The following is a 14,919-nucleotide window of genomic DNA, read 5'->3' as shown; positions in this document are numbered from 1 at the left end:
AGTTGACATAGGGCAACACCTCCTGTGCCCTCAGATTTGACTTCACGTGCCACTTGTGGCCCTTGTACCATAGGTTCGCCACCATGGACTTAGACTAATATACCACTTCATGGTACTTTACAGCCCTTCTAAGTGGTTAACAGCACTCATTCATTTTACTGACCTCGGAAGAATGGAAGGCTGAGTCAACCTTGCGCCAGTGAGACTTGAACTGCTGGCAGCTGGTAGTCAGCAGAAGTAGTCTGCAGTATTTGTAGCAAGGAAAGAGTTGAGACTTGTAGCACTGCTCAGATCAAAGGACTGGACCCCTCCTCATCCAACACTTACTGGATGTGGTCCAGGGGTGGGTCCTAATTTACCTCCCTGCCAGTTTTCTTCCTTCCGCATCACGTGGGCATGCCTCACGGGCATGCACATGCGCAGTAGCATTTTTTTTAAAAAAATCCAAAAACAAGATAGACACATGCTCATTGCGGAAACTCAACTTCTGAGCATGCGCAGAATGGAAAAAAAATTGGAAAAAAATTCCCTCCCAAAAAGATAGCAGTCTCCACGTACTGCCACCGACTGAACCTACTCCATGACATCATAGTGATGTCACCAGTGGTTTGCTACTGATTCAGGTGAACTAGGGGAGGAACCTACCTGATTCTGTTCACTCAATAGTTGTTCCATCTTTAACGTGCCACTCCTCCTTGCAACCTGAATTTTTCCAAAACCGTTCTGAGCAGAAATAACTGATAAGTCTCTTGTTCCTGGCCCCTCAGGTTGATCTTCTTTGCTTCTTCTTCGAAATATACCCTGATTTGGAATAATCATAAATACAAGATACTGTTGTCCCTATTCAACAACGTGGGACTGGACCTTCTTCTTTGATAGTTATTTTTTCCAACCCAAGTGCTGTTTTTCCTGTGCAGTCAGTGGAAAATAGTACCTGGAGAGACAGTAAATTTGACAATTACTCTTTACCAATAATCTTGTCATGCTGTCATGAAATATTGCTGGTTGAGCTTCAAAGCAAGCAAGTTCAGATTCCCTTGGATTTTTGTATTCCAATTTGAAATAATTTTCTGGACATGGATCCTAAGGGAAGTTTTAAACCCCAAGTATTTTTCTCTTTAAGGCTTTCAGTCTCCAAATATTTTTCTCTAAGGTATTCGCAGAGATGGCAGATCAAAAGGGAGACTTGGTCTATTTATAGATTCCAAGTTGTGGCTGAAATTGTGAAATGACGGCTTCAGTTTGAGAGTACCCTATCTCGCTTGTTAATTTTTGACCAATTCTGCTGACTGTGCACTAATTTTTATCCCCTTCCCTCCCAGCTCTAGTGTTAGATCAACCAAACGTGGAATCTGCCTCAGTCTTTTCTTGCTCTTTGCCTGAATAAATTCCTTTGTGTATATATGTTAAGTATCTTTTTCTTTTAGGTACGTTGAGAGCATATGCACCAAGACAAACTCCTTGTGTGTCCAATCACACTTGGTCAATAAAATTCTATTCTATTCTATTTCTATTTCTATTCTATTAGTGGGGATTTTAATGCAAAAATTGGTGGCAACGATAAAGTTCTATTTATGTACTTTAAGGCTAGCCCTCCTAAATAAATTATTGAACCATGGTTTATAAACCATGGTTCAATAATTTATTTAGGAGGGCTAGCCTTAAATATCCAGATATTCAAGGATACAAAATGGATTTTATTTAGGTTTTTAAAATAGGTTTAACTTAACAAATACTAAATGATTCCATTACAAGTAGGTTTTCTGGGTGGTGCACACTTTGGTTAGATCAGAGATAATGTACTGCGGAACATTTAATAATTTTCTAGACATTGGCTTCATCCCTTAAGTACTTGGCATAGTTCCCAGAAGCTCAGAAGGTAATTATCTCCTTTTAACTTGCACCTATCAATTTATCCAGGGCCCAGTCAGGAATCAAATTAAGGTTTGTTTAAACTGCCAAATGGTAGATAGGTTTCTATCAGATGGAATAACTCTCAATAATTGCAATGGAAGAAGGGGGGATACGAGTGGTTTTTGATTTATAACCACAACTGAGCCCAAAGTTTCCATGACTGAGCAAGATAATTGTTTAGTTTTGTTCCATTTATGACCGACCTTATTGCCTGAGACACTGCAAGGTTTTGGGACCTTCACTTTTTAATTTATTCATTAATGATCTGGATGTAGAAGTAAATAGTGAGGTAGCAAAGTTTGCTGCTGACACTAAATTATTCCGGGTAGTGAAAAGTGAAACTGATTGTTGGGAGCTCCAGAAGGATCTCTCGAAATTGAGTGAGTGGGCAACAAAGTGGCAAATGCATTTTAACCTAAACAAGTGCAAAGTTATGCACATCGGGGCAAAGAACTCCAATTATACCTACCAACTGATGGGGACAAAACTTTCCGAGACAACCCAAGAAAGGGAGCTTGGGGTTTTGGTGGACAGCTCAATGAAGATGTCAACCCAGTGTGCAGCAGCAGTAAAAAAAGCAAATTCCATGCTTGGCATGATTAGGAAGGGAATCGAAAATAGGTCAGCAAGCGTATTGCCTCTATACAAATCGATGGTGAGACCACACTTGGAGTACTGTGTACAGTTCTGGACACCGCACCTCAAGAAGGATATAATGGAACTGGTAAAGGTGCAAAAAAGGGCAACAAGAATGATAAAGGAAATGGAGCACCTCCCTTATGAAACCAGGTTACAACGCCTTGGTCTCTTCAGCCTTGAAAGACGGCGTTTAAGGGGTGACTTGATCGAAGTGTATAAAATCATGCATGGGATAGAAAAGGTGGATAGAGAAAAATTCTTTTCTCTATCACACAATACTAGGATGAGGGGGCACTCCCTAAAGCTCATAGGTAAGAAAGCAAGGACAAATAAAGAGAAATATTTCTTCACATATAGGGTCATTGGTTTATGTAATTCACTTCCAGAAGAGGTCGTGACAGCTGTCGGCCTTGATAGCTTCAAGGCAGGGTAAGACAGATTCATGGATGCCAAGTGTATCATAGGTGGTTATTGAAACGGATGTCCACATGCCGCCTCTATGCATTATGCATTCATCATGGAATAATTTAAAGGTTTTTTTTAATCTGCAAAGACCTTACAGCCTTTGTGACTTTCGGTAGAGGAAGAAACATGTGTTTTTTTACGCTATCATAATTGTGACATTTCAAGAATTTTTTTGCTATCCCCAATTATTCCCAAATGTGAAGGCTATTTTGCTACCTGAAATGTAAATGAGGGGTTAACATCCGTTAGAAGATAGCATACATAATATTTATATGCTATCTTCTAAGGCAGTGTTTCCCAACCGGTGTGCCGCGGCACACTGGTGTGCCGCGAGACATGGTCAGGTGTGCCGCGAAGAAATAAGCTCAGCTTCTGGTCTCGCAACTTTTTGCGAAGAGAAAAAAATTGTGAGACCGGAAGCTGAGCTTGCTTCTTTGCGCCTTCCAAGTTTTCCAGCAGCTGCGGCGCCCCGCCCGGCTGGAGCTTCCCTGTCAGCAGGTGAGCTTTGGGGCTTGGTGGGAGGGCAGCGGCAGCGGGAGGGTGGTGCGCAGCGGGAGGGTGATGGCGGCGGCAGCGGGCAGGAGCCATGCCGTGGGGCGGTGGCAGGGTGGTCCCTCTCTCTCTCCCCCTCTCTTGCTTTCTCTTTCTCTCCCCCCCACCCTCTCTCTTTCTCCCAGTAGCCGTGGGGCGACGTCAGGGTGATCAGCTGTGAGGCGGAGCTACGGAACAGAGGAACAGAGGCACCGACGGCGGCGGCTGGAAACGCTGGAATTGCGTGGCTGGCACTTGCCTGCTGGCTGGACCAGGACGGAGGCTCAAGCCCCACGTCCATGCCCAGCGCAACGCCAGAAATATACGGCGTATAGCCACCGCCGTCTGTGCCTCCGTTCTGGAGCTCCGCCTCACAGCTGATCACCCTGCCGTCGCCCCACGGCTACTGGGAGAAAGAGAGAGGGAGAGAGGGGGGAGAGAAAGCAAGAGAGGGAGAGAGAGAAAGAGAGGGAGAGGGGGGAGAGAAAGAGATAGCAAGAGAGGTAGAGAGAGGAAGAGAGGGGGATAGAAAGAAAGAGATAGCAAGAGAGGGAGAGAGAGAAGGAGAGAGGGGGAGAGGGGGGAGAGAAAGAGATAGCAAGAGAGGGAGAGAGAGAGGGAGAAGGGGGGAGAGAGAAAGAGATAGCAAGAGAGAAAGAGAGAGGGAGAGATGGGGGAGAGAAAGAAGGAGAGAGAGGGTAGAGAAAGAGAAAGCAAAAGAGAGAGAGAAAGAGAGATAGCAAGAGAGAGGGAGAGAGAGGGGGGAGAGAAAGAGAAAGCAAAAGAGAGAGAGAAAGAGAGATAGCAAGAGAGAGAAAGAAAGAGGGAGAGAGAGGGGGAAGAGAGAAAGAGAAAGACAGCAAGAGAGAGAAAGCAAGAGAGAGAGAGAAAGGGGGGAAGGAGGGTGAGGGAAAGACAGAGAGAGGGAAGGAGGGCAAAAAAGAGAGGAAGGAAGGGAGAAACAAAGAGATGGAGAGAGAGGGGAAAGAAAGAGGAGGGAAGGGAGAGAGAGAGAGAAAGAGGGAGAGAGAAAAATAGAGCGAAAGGGAGGAAGAGAGATACTTTTTGTCCAAACTTTTTTTTACACACACCGCCCCCCCCGCCCCCGCTCAATGTTCCCCAGGATTTTGTAAATGTGAATAATGTGCCGCGGCTCAAAAAAGGTTGGGAAACACTGTTCTAAGGGATGTTAACCCCTCATTTACATTTCAGGTAGCAATATACATTTATCATGCCATAAAGCTCTGATTTAGATATTGTTATTATTTTATTGTACTGTAATTGTCTTAATGAATTTCGTGTAACAATTCACTTCCTTTTACTTTGAATGCTGGCCAAAGATCATTACAAAGTTTTATGTATTCATGTATGTCTCTGCATATGCCATAAATAATATCAGAGGCTTTCCATTTTAAAAACTAGATATTTATAGTATACCATGGTTTTTCCACTGCATGATTTTTCATACTACATTGAAAAGCCATCATTCTACTTTGCCTCTTCAAATTTCATCATAATCCCCTAAATTTCTTCATGACCTCCTGCAATACATGCCTCCCAATTTGGGAACCCTTGCCCTAGAAAACAAGGCAAATACACAAGCTTGATAGTCACTTAGCTTTTATCACCATTTCATTATTGCTTATGATATTCCCTAGACAAACATTTCATTATATTAAATGAGCTGCATTTAATGCTAGATTGAAACCTTAGAGTTTTCCCATAATTTTGCTTTTTTGTTCAAATTGCTAAAGGCCATAGTAGTGGGGAAGAAGCTAACACAACTTGCTTTATTTTGATGTGCAAGAGGAAGTTACCAAGATAAATATAGATTAAACTGCTATTAAATCAACTTAACTTTCTCTCTTTCTCTCAAGTGGTGTTTTTCTCTTTAACAGGCAAAAATTGGCAGCAATTTTGCTGTGGATATATCAGCTGATGTGCTTCCTCAATCATTGATCAGCCCAACTTTGATACAGATCTTTCAAACTGTTTCTTTATCGGTATTTATTTACTCAGTTTGTATATTTGCTCATCTCCTTGGTGGGATTCCTGCCCAGTGGCTGAGCTAATCTCCAGATCAGAGGCCTACCTTACAAAGAAGGATCAGCATCAGCCCAACCAGCAGTTGGCAGATTAGCAGCTAAGAACTGATGGCAGTGGTGGGTTGCTCCCAGTTTGGACCGGTTCTTAAAACCGATAGTACCATTGACGGGATGCTCCACCCACCCACCTGGGATGCTCCGCTCACCCATCCAGGATGCGCATATGCAGCAGTGTCGCACATGTGCAAGTGTGCGCACAAACTGGTAGCAAAATCATTTACAACCCACCACTGGAGCACTGGGAAACTTCTTCATAGTGTAATGCTCCCCTCTGCCTACCCTCAATTTAACAGTCAGTGAATCTGGAATTCTGTCCTTTTTGAAGTTTTCTTGCCACTTGATGATATTTGCAGGAAGGAGAGAGAAACAAAGCCAAGAGACTCCACCAATTTCGTTCCTTGGTATATTCTCCATTTTGTTTATTCGTTTGTGTCCTGCCTTTATTATTTTTACAAATAAGGCGGCAAATATACTTTATATTCCTCCTTATTCCTATTTTCCCCACAACAACAACCCTGCAAAGTGGGTTGGGCTGAGAGTGACGGGCCCAAAGTCACTGAGCTAGTTTTAATGGCTAAAGGCAGGGGTGAAATTCATTTTTCCCCCTATTGGGATCTGGGGGCATAGCTTGGTGGGCGTGGCAGGGGAAGGATACTGCAAAATTCCCATCCCCTCCCTCTCCTGGAGGAAGGATATTACAATATCTGCATTCCCACGCCAATCTGAGGCCAGCCAGAGGTGGTATTTGCTGGTTCTCTGAACTACCTAAAATTTCCGCTACTGGTTAGCCAGAACGTGCCAGAACTTGCTGAATTTCATCCCTGATAAATTGCCCCAAAGCGGGGGGAAAATTCATCTCAAATGCTGCATTTTTCAAGTCTTCTGCAAGTATTTTATTAAATCAGTTTATTAAATCAGTAATTTTTACATACTGGTTTAATAATAGCCTTACATTTTGTCCTGGCACTTGGAAATTTAGCATTGCAAAACTTTTTCAATAATTTAGTTGTACAATCCATTCTACAAAAACTTTGTGAATTATGGTATGAAATGCAAAAGTTTAAAAAAAATGTTACTTTATTATTGCTGGAAGCTGATGCATCCAATGATTGCTTATGTTTGTTAGTGTTCAAGTGTTTTGTTATAGCTGCTCTCCCTCCAACTGCAATACAAAATTCTCCTCTGCAAATATTGGAGAAAACCGTGGTGTCTCTCTTTGAAATGAGGAATGGAAATTCCTTTTTCAATTGATCGTTGAAATGGCATTTCCTCTTTCTTGATTTTTCTATCCCTTAAATAAAATTAAAAATTAAATATAGAGCACACGAACGATGCAAGCACATTATAAATAAATAAAATTTATAATTAAAACTAAAACTTTAATAACAAAAGTGAAAAAACTTTACTAAATCTCTATTTAAATTATTTTACACTTGTGTTGAAAACAGGGTTGTATAAAATTGAATTAATGAATTAATAAAACATGAATTTTACTTACCTGAGTATAGTATTCCCTGAGAAAGAATTTTGTATTTCCGTTAGAAGTAAATACGAAGTATAATATAGAGGCAATGCTGGGAGACAAGTGTGAGACACATGTAGTTCTCCTGTGCCCTGTGCATGCGTTTCATAACGATGTCTTTCTGAACTGTACTGTCACATGACACGTAACAGTTCGGCGCGGCATTTCTGAATAGTTAGCAGATTAGTTTTAAAATATCGAAAAGGAGGACTGGTAGGAGGACACTTTTCGAGTCCACGGAGAGGGACGGCATACAAATCCAATAAATAAATAAATAAAGGACTGAACCTACAAAAGAAGGACTGTCTTGCCTAGAGAGGGACGATTGGTCACCTTAATATTATGCTTGACCAATTAAATGCTAATGGTAAGCATGAAAAATAACTATTTTTATAGTTTTGAAGTCAATAAAGCTGAGGACAGACTGACTCACAAAGTTGACTGCTTAGAAGAATTTTCGGGAAAGAACAGTTTGACTATTTCACAGAAGAACAAGTTTGGAGACTTTCTAAGAAGTCAGGAGGCTCTGAGTATCAATACGACACACCTGAAGAACAGGGTCTCCATTCCTCCTTATCTTCTCTGCAGTGCAAGAGGAGGTGTTTAAGGACACACTTATCTCAGTGTGCACTCAGTCAACCTGTTCTTTCTAACAATGTTGAAAACATGTTGAGATGACAAAACAATATGCATACGAATATTTAACAAACAGGAGGTCAAAAAAAGGCAAACAAGTATTTATTGCAGAATGTAGTTACTGGAAAATAAGATATTAGCTTAGTATGACTTATTTCTTGAGTAAATGTCTTAAGGCCTGAACTCAGTAATGGGCAGCCAAAATTTTTACTGCCACACTGTGGGTGTGGCTTGTTTTGTGGGTGTGGCTTAATGGTCATGTGACTAGGAGAGGCTTGCTGGCCATGTGACCAGGTGGGAGTGGCTTGAACAAGCATCGTTCAAGTGAATGTCACTGTCACTCGCTGGGGTGACAATTTGCTTCATGTTTCCCGCACTCTCCTTCCTACCCCCCCTCAGGCTGGGTAGCTAGGTGAACGGGTGCTACCAGAAGCATAAATGCTGCCAGCGCTGCTTCCACCCATGCCCTCTGTTTGCATCTCAGGTGGGAGGTGGGAGGTGGCCATGGGAGGCTGGAGGAAAGCTGGGCAGGAGAGAGGGAAGCTCGTCCGAGGCCAAGAAGGAGGAAAGAGGAAAAAAGCGAGGAGCGCAGACGCAGCAGCAGGGGGGGAAAGGAGAGCCCAACTGAGACCAGTAATCCAGGAAATGACAGCCGCTAATCAGCTGGAGCTGCACACACATCTTCATTTCCGCCGGTGGAACTGCATTCCACCCCATCCTGCCTGCTGCCCGCCCCTGCCTGAACTGCATGTGCCAAGCGCATGTGGGAATATACAAATTTACTTGGCTTGTTGCTAAATATTTAAAAAGAAAGGCTCCATTTGGGGATATCTTCCTTGGAAAATAAACGTTTGACACACAATTAGTAAAGGGAAGTATCCAAGTTACTTCTTCCAACCTGCCCTCCTATCCTTGGTCACTCTGCATTATGTCTTGCTGACCACTCAAATTATGACCTTGTGAAATGTTGAGATTTCTTTTGTCCGCAAAGGAGCAACACTTGTGTAGATTGGGATCATGATCAGTTCATGATCAGGAATTGCTTGTTGAACTCCTTATGTGTGATGATTTCCTACTGAATACCCTTCCTTTGTCCTCAGGTCAGGGATGGGCTACCAATTTTAGCACTACCCAGAACGCGCCAGGAGCATGCCCCTGTGTGCGTGCCCAGTGGGCCCCTGGCGCGCGTCCGTGCCTGGTGCGTGATTCAGCTTCTGTGCATCCACAGAAGCAAAATCTTGTGTGAAAACGCGTGTGTGTCTGATTTCTGGGGTTTTTTTTGCTTCTGCACATCCACCCCATGGCCCGCCATCCCCTGGCTGCCGGCTCCCATCCGCCCGCTGTGCTGCCAGCTGCCCCCCAGCCCCTGCATCAGCAAGAGCAATGGGAGCTACCGGCTCCCATCCACCCACCGCGTTGCCAGCCGCTGCCTGCTGCCCCCTGATGCCATCATGAGCGGCCTGCCTACTCTACCATGCTGCAGCTCTTACTTCGATCTCCTGGTCGATGGGTCATCCCACGTGTGCCAAGATATGCCTGCGGGTGAGTAGCTGTTGCTTGCTGGCCCCAGCTGCTGCTCTAGGCGCCACAGAGAAATTTGACTGATGCACATGTGCAGCAGCCAAAATCTCGCATTGATGGATGGGATTCTGCATGCATAGAAGCAAAAAACCGGTCACTTTTACCGGAATCGCACCGGCTGCGCATGCATGGCGTGTGCATGGCCAGCAGCAACAAGCGGGCCTATGCGCTTCGTTGCCACTGCCGGAACGGTGTTCCTGCCGTTCCAGGTAGAAGCCCATCCCTACCTCAGGTTAAAAACTGTTTGGAATTGCAACCCTTTGGATAGCATGAAAATCCCATCCGGAAAGGCTGGATTTCAACCCTGAGCTACAAATATTCTTTATCATTAGGATTGATTGTTTAGCAACAGTTTGAAATTACAATGGACCTCGGCTTGAAATTGGTTTCCCTCCCACCAATGTAGTCACATGACCACAATTTGGCTCCTCAGTAGACCCCCATCATTTACAACCATTTACTGTATTTTTTAGAGTATAAGACACATCTTTTTCCTCCCTAAAACAGGCTGAAAATTTGGGTGCATCTTATATTCCGAATGTAGCTTTTTCGAAGCTTCTTTCCAGCCCTAACAAGGTGCTAACGATCCTTCCAGCTCTTACCGACTTGCAGGCTCTTTCATTGTTACTCTTTCTGAAGAATGTTTTTCCAGCTCTAAGTCTTTGCAGGCTTTTTATCCTTGTTGTACTTGCTAAGAATATTTTTTTCCAGCCTTAACGAGGTGCTAACGATGTTCCCAGCTCTTACCAGCTTGCAGGCTCTTTCATGGTTCTTCTCTCTGAATAAAGTTTTTTTTCAAAACCTAACCAGGGGATAAAATAACATGCTGAAGCTCACCAGACTAAGCATGCTAGCCAGATGAAAACCTGGTAGGCAGATCCCCCCCCCCCAATTTTCTTCCCAAAAAACTAAGGTGCAAAAAATATGGTAAAGCATCGACAGTCTGTGACCGTGATTGATGCTGTTTTTCTAGAAACTGGTATTGTCTCAAAATCGGACTCTAGAACCTGATTCGGTAGCTGTTTTTAAAAATTGAGCTTTTTGAGTGCCTGGGGAAGAAAACAGTCAGAAAAAAGTTGCCCAGAAGTGAAATATTTGTTTCATTTCAAAATGAAAAACAGATGTTAGAACCTGATTGTTTTTGAAAATTGCTGTTTTTGAAAATTGAGCTTTTTGTGTGCTCCGGGAAGAAAACGCGTGATGCCATGGTCAGAAAAAAGTTGCCCTGAAGCTAAAAAAAGATTTCATCTCAAAAGGAAAAACAGAGGCTAGAACTTGACTCAGGATGGAATTCCATGCTTAAAAATGGTATTGCTTTCTGTTTTCAGAAATTGAGCTATTTTTGGTGCTTGGGGAAGAAAATGCGTGCTGCCGCGGTTAGAAAAAAGTTGTCTTGAAGCGACAAATTTTTTTCGTCTTAAAAGCAAAAACGGATGCTAGAACTTGATCTGGGGTGGAATTCCATGCTTAAAAATTTTATTACTTGCTTTTTTTAAAAAATAGTGAGGTTTTTTATTGCCCAGGGAAGAGATGCTGTGGTGATGCTGATGCATGATGTTGTGGTCAGAAAAAAGTTGTTCAGAAGCTGGAAAAATTTTTCATCTCAAAAGCAAAAACTGCTGGAACTTGATTCGGGGTGGAATTCCATGCTTAAAAATGGTATTGCATGCTGTTTTTAAAAATTGAGCTTTTTTTGTGCCCGGGGAATAAAATGCATGATGCCACGATCAGAAAAGAAGTTGTCCAGAAGCAAAATTGAATCTATGCAGCCATGGTGGAGCGAGCATGAGTGCGTGCAGTGAATTGGTGGCAAGAATATGTAGAACTTTACAATCACTGGAATGTAATTAATATTACTTTTTTACACAATCAAATGTAAAGGCTACTTTTGGCATTCCAAGGTATCCTCGCCCCACCCCTTACTTTTTAAGGGTAAAACAACTCTGTGGAAAAAAAGATAGCAATAGCACTTAGACTTTTAACCTTCTCTAAACAGTTTACAGAGTCAGCACATTGCCCAAAAAATCTGAGTCCTCATTTTATCGACTTGGGAAAGATTGGAGTCTTAGTCAACCTTGAGTTGGTTTGACCCAGAAGTGTCAAACTGATGGCAGCAAGTGATCAGCAGAAGTAGCCTGCAGTACTGCATTCTAACCACTCCACTACCGTGGTGTAGTAAGCAATCTAGAGGGCAGAGTATGAATGCAAATCTTTTACTCCCACACAATATATAATGATACTTGCTGATTATATGGTCACTCCCTTTGTACTTTGTCCCTGAAAGCAGTGGAAATCTGGGCAGGGTTGAGCAATTGGACGTTAGGTTCTTTCCTTCCTCAAATGTGGAGAGTAAAATTACAAAATAATGTTGGTGCAGGCTGACCAGATTTTCCTTTGCTGAAAATAGAGTTAGCAGAGGTAGTGATCAGGTGAAGAAGCGGGAGCTCCTCCCACTGCCTTTTGAAATAATTCATCTGTAAGGTGCATAGAATCTTCCTGGGAAGGAGAAAGAGAGAGGCAGCACACCTGACTCCCATTCAAGAAGAGAAGGTGAGGTTGTATGGGCTGCCTGTTTTCAGTTGTGTTATAGTTAATCACACTAGCAAATCCGAAATTTCTTTGTACTTCAAGTCTAACATGTTTCAGCCTTGCATTAAAAAAAAATTCAGTCTGGAAAGATTGATTTTCAAAGTTGAAAAATTGGAAATCTGCAGAAGTAGTTATTGAATTACAAAAAAAATGTTTTATGTGGTTTATGTGGATGGAAAAATTATTAGGCTTGTTGTGAAGATTTCATCAGTGTCTAAGAACTTCGTGAATGTTGTTATTTTTCTCCAAAACTATGGGGTCTTAAATTAATGTGTAATGAGTGCTAGTGGTGATGTCTGTTGATTGAAAGTAAGAATGTACAGGTTTTTGTAAAAAAAAAAAATGCAGATGATGCTATTTTACAGATTGAGAAACTAAATGATTTGCAATGAATATTTCACTGATTATAAGATGCAATGTGCAGTTATAATAAAAATAATAAAAATACCATGTCACTCCCCCCCCCCCCCCCAAGTCTTTTATTCATCTGTCTCAGGAGGCAGACTCCTGGTCGCATTTATATATTAATCGTTAAAATTCTCTGAATTAGAATACACCCACCACCCCTTTTGGGTTTTTTTTACACATCCACAAAGCATGATAAAATGTCCATTATTACTGTTCTCATTTCCAACATAATTTTGAAGCGCCTTTATACATTCTAGATCTAGACAATTTCTGTGGTGACATGAGAATCATTTTAAATAATTTTCTAAAAAAAAAAGCACATAATGTACATTATGTTTTCAACAACATATTTTTCCATTGGTCCATTTGTACATCAAAACCAACAAGTTTATCCATTTTGTCATACATTCTTTTACTACAGTGATCCCTCGGTTAGCGCGGGGGTTACGTTCCAAGACCTCCCGCGCTAACCGATTTCCGCGTTATACTGGATGCGGAAGTAAAAACACCATCTACGCATGCGCGCCATTTTTTTCATGGCCGCACATGCGCAGATGGTGGAGTTTGCGTGTGGGCGGCGAGGAAGACCAAGGGAAGGTTCCTTCAGCCGCCCAACAGCTGATCTGCTCCGCAGCACGGAAGCAGCGAGGAGCCGAAGATGGGGTAAAGGCAAAGGGGAAACCCCATCTTCGGCTCCTCGCTGCTGCCGCGCTGCGGAGCGGATCAGGTGTTGGGCGGCTGAAGGAACCTTCCCTTGGTCTTCCCGCCGCCCAGGCAAAGGGGAAACCCCAAGATCGCTTGCCGCTTGCCGCTTTGCAGCTTGGAGCCTTGCTTCGCCTCCTTCGCTGCAATAGGCAAGCGGCAAGCGATCTTGAGAAAGAGAGAGAAAGGAGGGGGACTTGCCAGTCCACGCCCCCCTGGATGAACAGCCTCGCATGGCCCCAGCGCCGGGCTCCGCTGTTGCCTCCGCCCCCATTCGGCTCTGCAGCTGAGAGGCCTTCCCGGCAGAGCCCTCCCCAACAGCTCCCGCCCCCAGCGCAAAAAAGAAAAGAAAAAAAAATCCCCAAAAGAGGCAGGCACAAAGCGGGGGCACAAGGGGAGCTGCCCGGCAGAGGTTGCTTTTTTTCTTCTCGTGGGCAAGTGGAGGGGGGGAGAGAGAAGGGAGGAAGAGAGTGTGAGAGAGGAAGAAAGAGAGAAATGATAGAAAAAAGGGGAGAAAAAAGAGAAATGAGAAAATGATTGAAGCATAGTGACAGGAAAGAAAGAGAAAGAGACAGAGAAGTGACTCTTGGTGATGACGTATGACGTCATCGGGTGGGAAAAACCGTGGTATAGCAAAAAAACCGTGGAGTATTTTTTAATTAATATTTTGTGAAAAACCGTGTTGTAGCGTTTCGCACTAATCGAGACCGTGCTAATCGAGGGATCACTGTACTTATTTTGTCTCATATTTCAGCAAAAGCTCATACATTTTAGCAATAACATTTCCTCATCAGTGTTTCAGACTTGGTCTTTGTTCAAAATGATACGTTCTTTTAAAATGAGTTTAAAGCTTTCTGTTAATTATACATAAAACATCCATTGACAAGAATAGCCCTCTGTTATCTTCCTTTTCTTGATTTTATTTTAGTCTTTTTGAGACAATTGTAATACCTCACAATTAGTTAACAATTTATTTTTACTTATCATTTAAGTAAAATGATACTAAAACAACCCAAACATTTTACTTTCTCAATTTTGAGATTTGTTTTATACGTTCAATTCTGTTTGATATTCTATCTTTGTGTTTTTATTAATATACTGTATTTGTCTTCTGTTTATTAATCTTGAAACCTGCTAGTAACCCAATTTTTATTTTTTTTAATTGACTCATCAGAAGTTCAGTATCCTTTAAAAGAGTCTGTCTAAATCAAAACCAAATCCACAAAAGCGCTTACCTTATTTGACTCTTGTTTAATCTTTATGGCAGGGATGAAATCCAAAAGTTCTGACAGGTTCTGAAGAACTGCTTTATGTGCATGATCCTTTTGTCTTATCATATATACCCATTGTTTGTATAGTTGTCAGCTGTCATGAACTATGAAGCAGTAATTTAAGATAGCATTTATGCAAATCTGTTTAGTACATGTAATTTGAAAGGAATATGGATTTGGTTTAGCGCAGAATTTCTAAGGCTATCCAGTGTTTGGGGATATTATATCTCCTTGCTAATGGAAATGGCTTAAAATGAGGGGAAATAGATTAGAAATTGAATGCATCCATGAATGTCTCATGTGATTGACTCTGCCTGATCTGCAAATCCAGATCTGTATACCCATAAATCACCATAAATGTAATTCAATAAGCCATGATTAACTGAAACCTGGCTTATCACAAGGTCGGTTGGCGGGCCCCAGGGGAAGAGCCTTCTCTGTGGCGGCCCCGACCCTCTGGAACCAACTCCCCCTGGAGATTAGAACTGCCCCTACTCTCCTTGCCTTTCGTAAGCTCCTTAAGACCCACCTGTGTCGTCAGGCATGGGGGAACTGA

The 14,919-nt window shown here is 42.6% G+C and overlaps 1 protein-coding gene across 10 annotated transcripts in view; it reads left to right on the top strand.

Annotated features, from left to right (window-relative positions):
• The window catches only part of CSAD (cysteine sulfinic acid decarboxylase), a 46,565-nt gene that overhangs the window by 4,840 nt on the left and 26,806 nt on the right, over window positions 1-14,919 (top strand). Inside the window, exon 3 of one of the 10 annotated variants that reach the window (XM_070740856.1) lies at window positions 11,801-11,943. The exons of 7 other annotated variants lie outside the window; for them this stretch is intronic. The gene's annotated coding sequence lies outside the window, so the exon portion shown is untranslated. Of the gene's footprint in view, window positions 1-10,346; window positions 11,237-11,800; window positions 11,944-14,919 lie in introns of those variants that run through there. 2 more of the 10 variants (XM_070740862.1, XM_070740859.1) reach the window with 2 other exon arrangements.

The sequence above is a fragment of the Erythrolamprus reginae genome, chromosome 2, assembly GCF_031021105.1.
Source record: "Erythrolamprus reginae isolate rEryReg1 chromosome 2, rEryReg1.hap1, whole genome shotgun sequence".
Taxonomy (NCBI): domain Eukaryota; kingdom Metazoa; phylum Chordata; class Lepidosauria; order Squamata; family Dipsadidae; genus Erythrolamprus; species Erythrolamprus reginae.
Note: the sequence above shows the minus strand (reverse complement) of the source record. Positions and strands in the feature narration are given on the sequence as shown.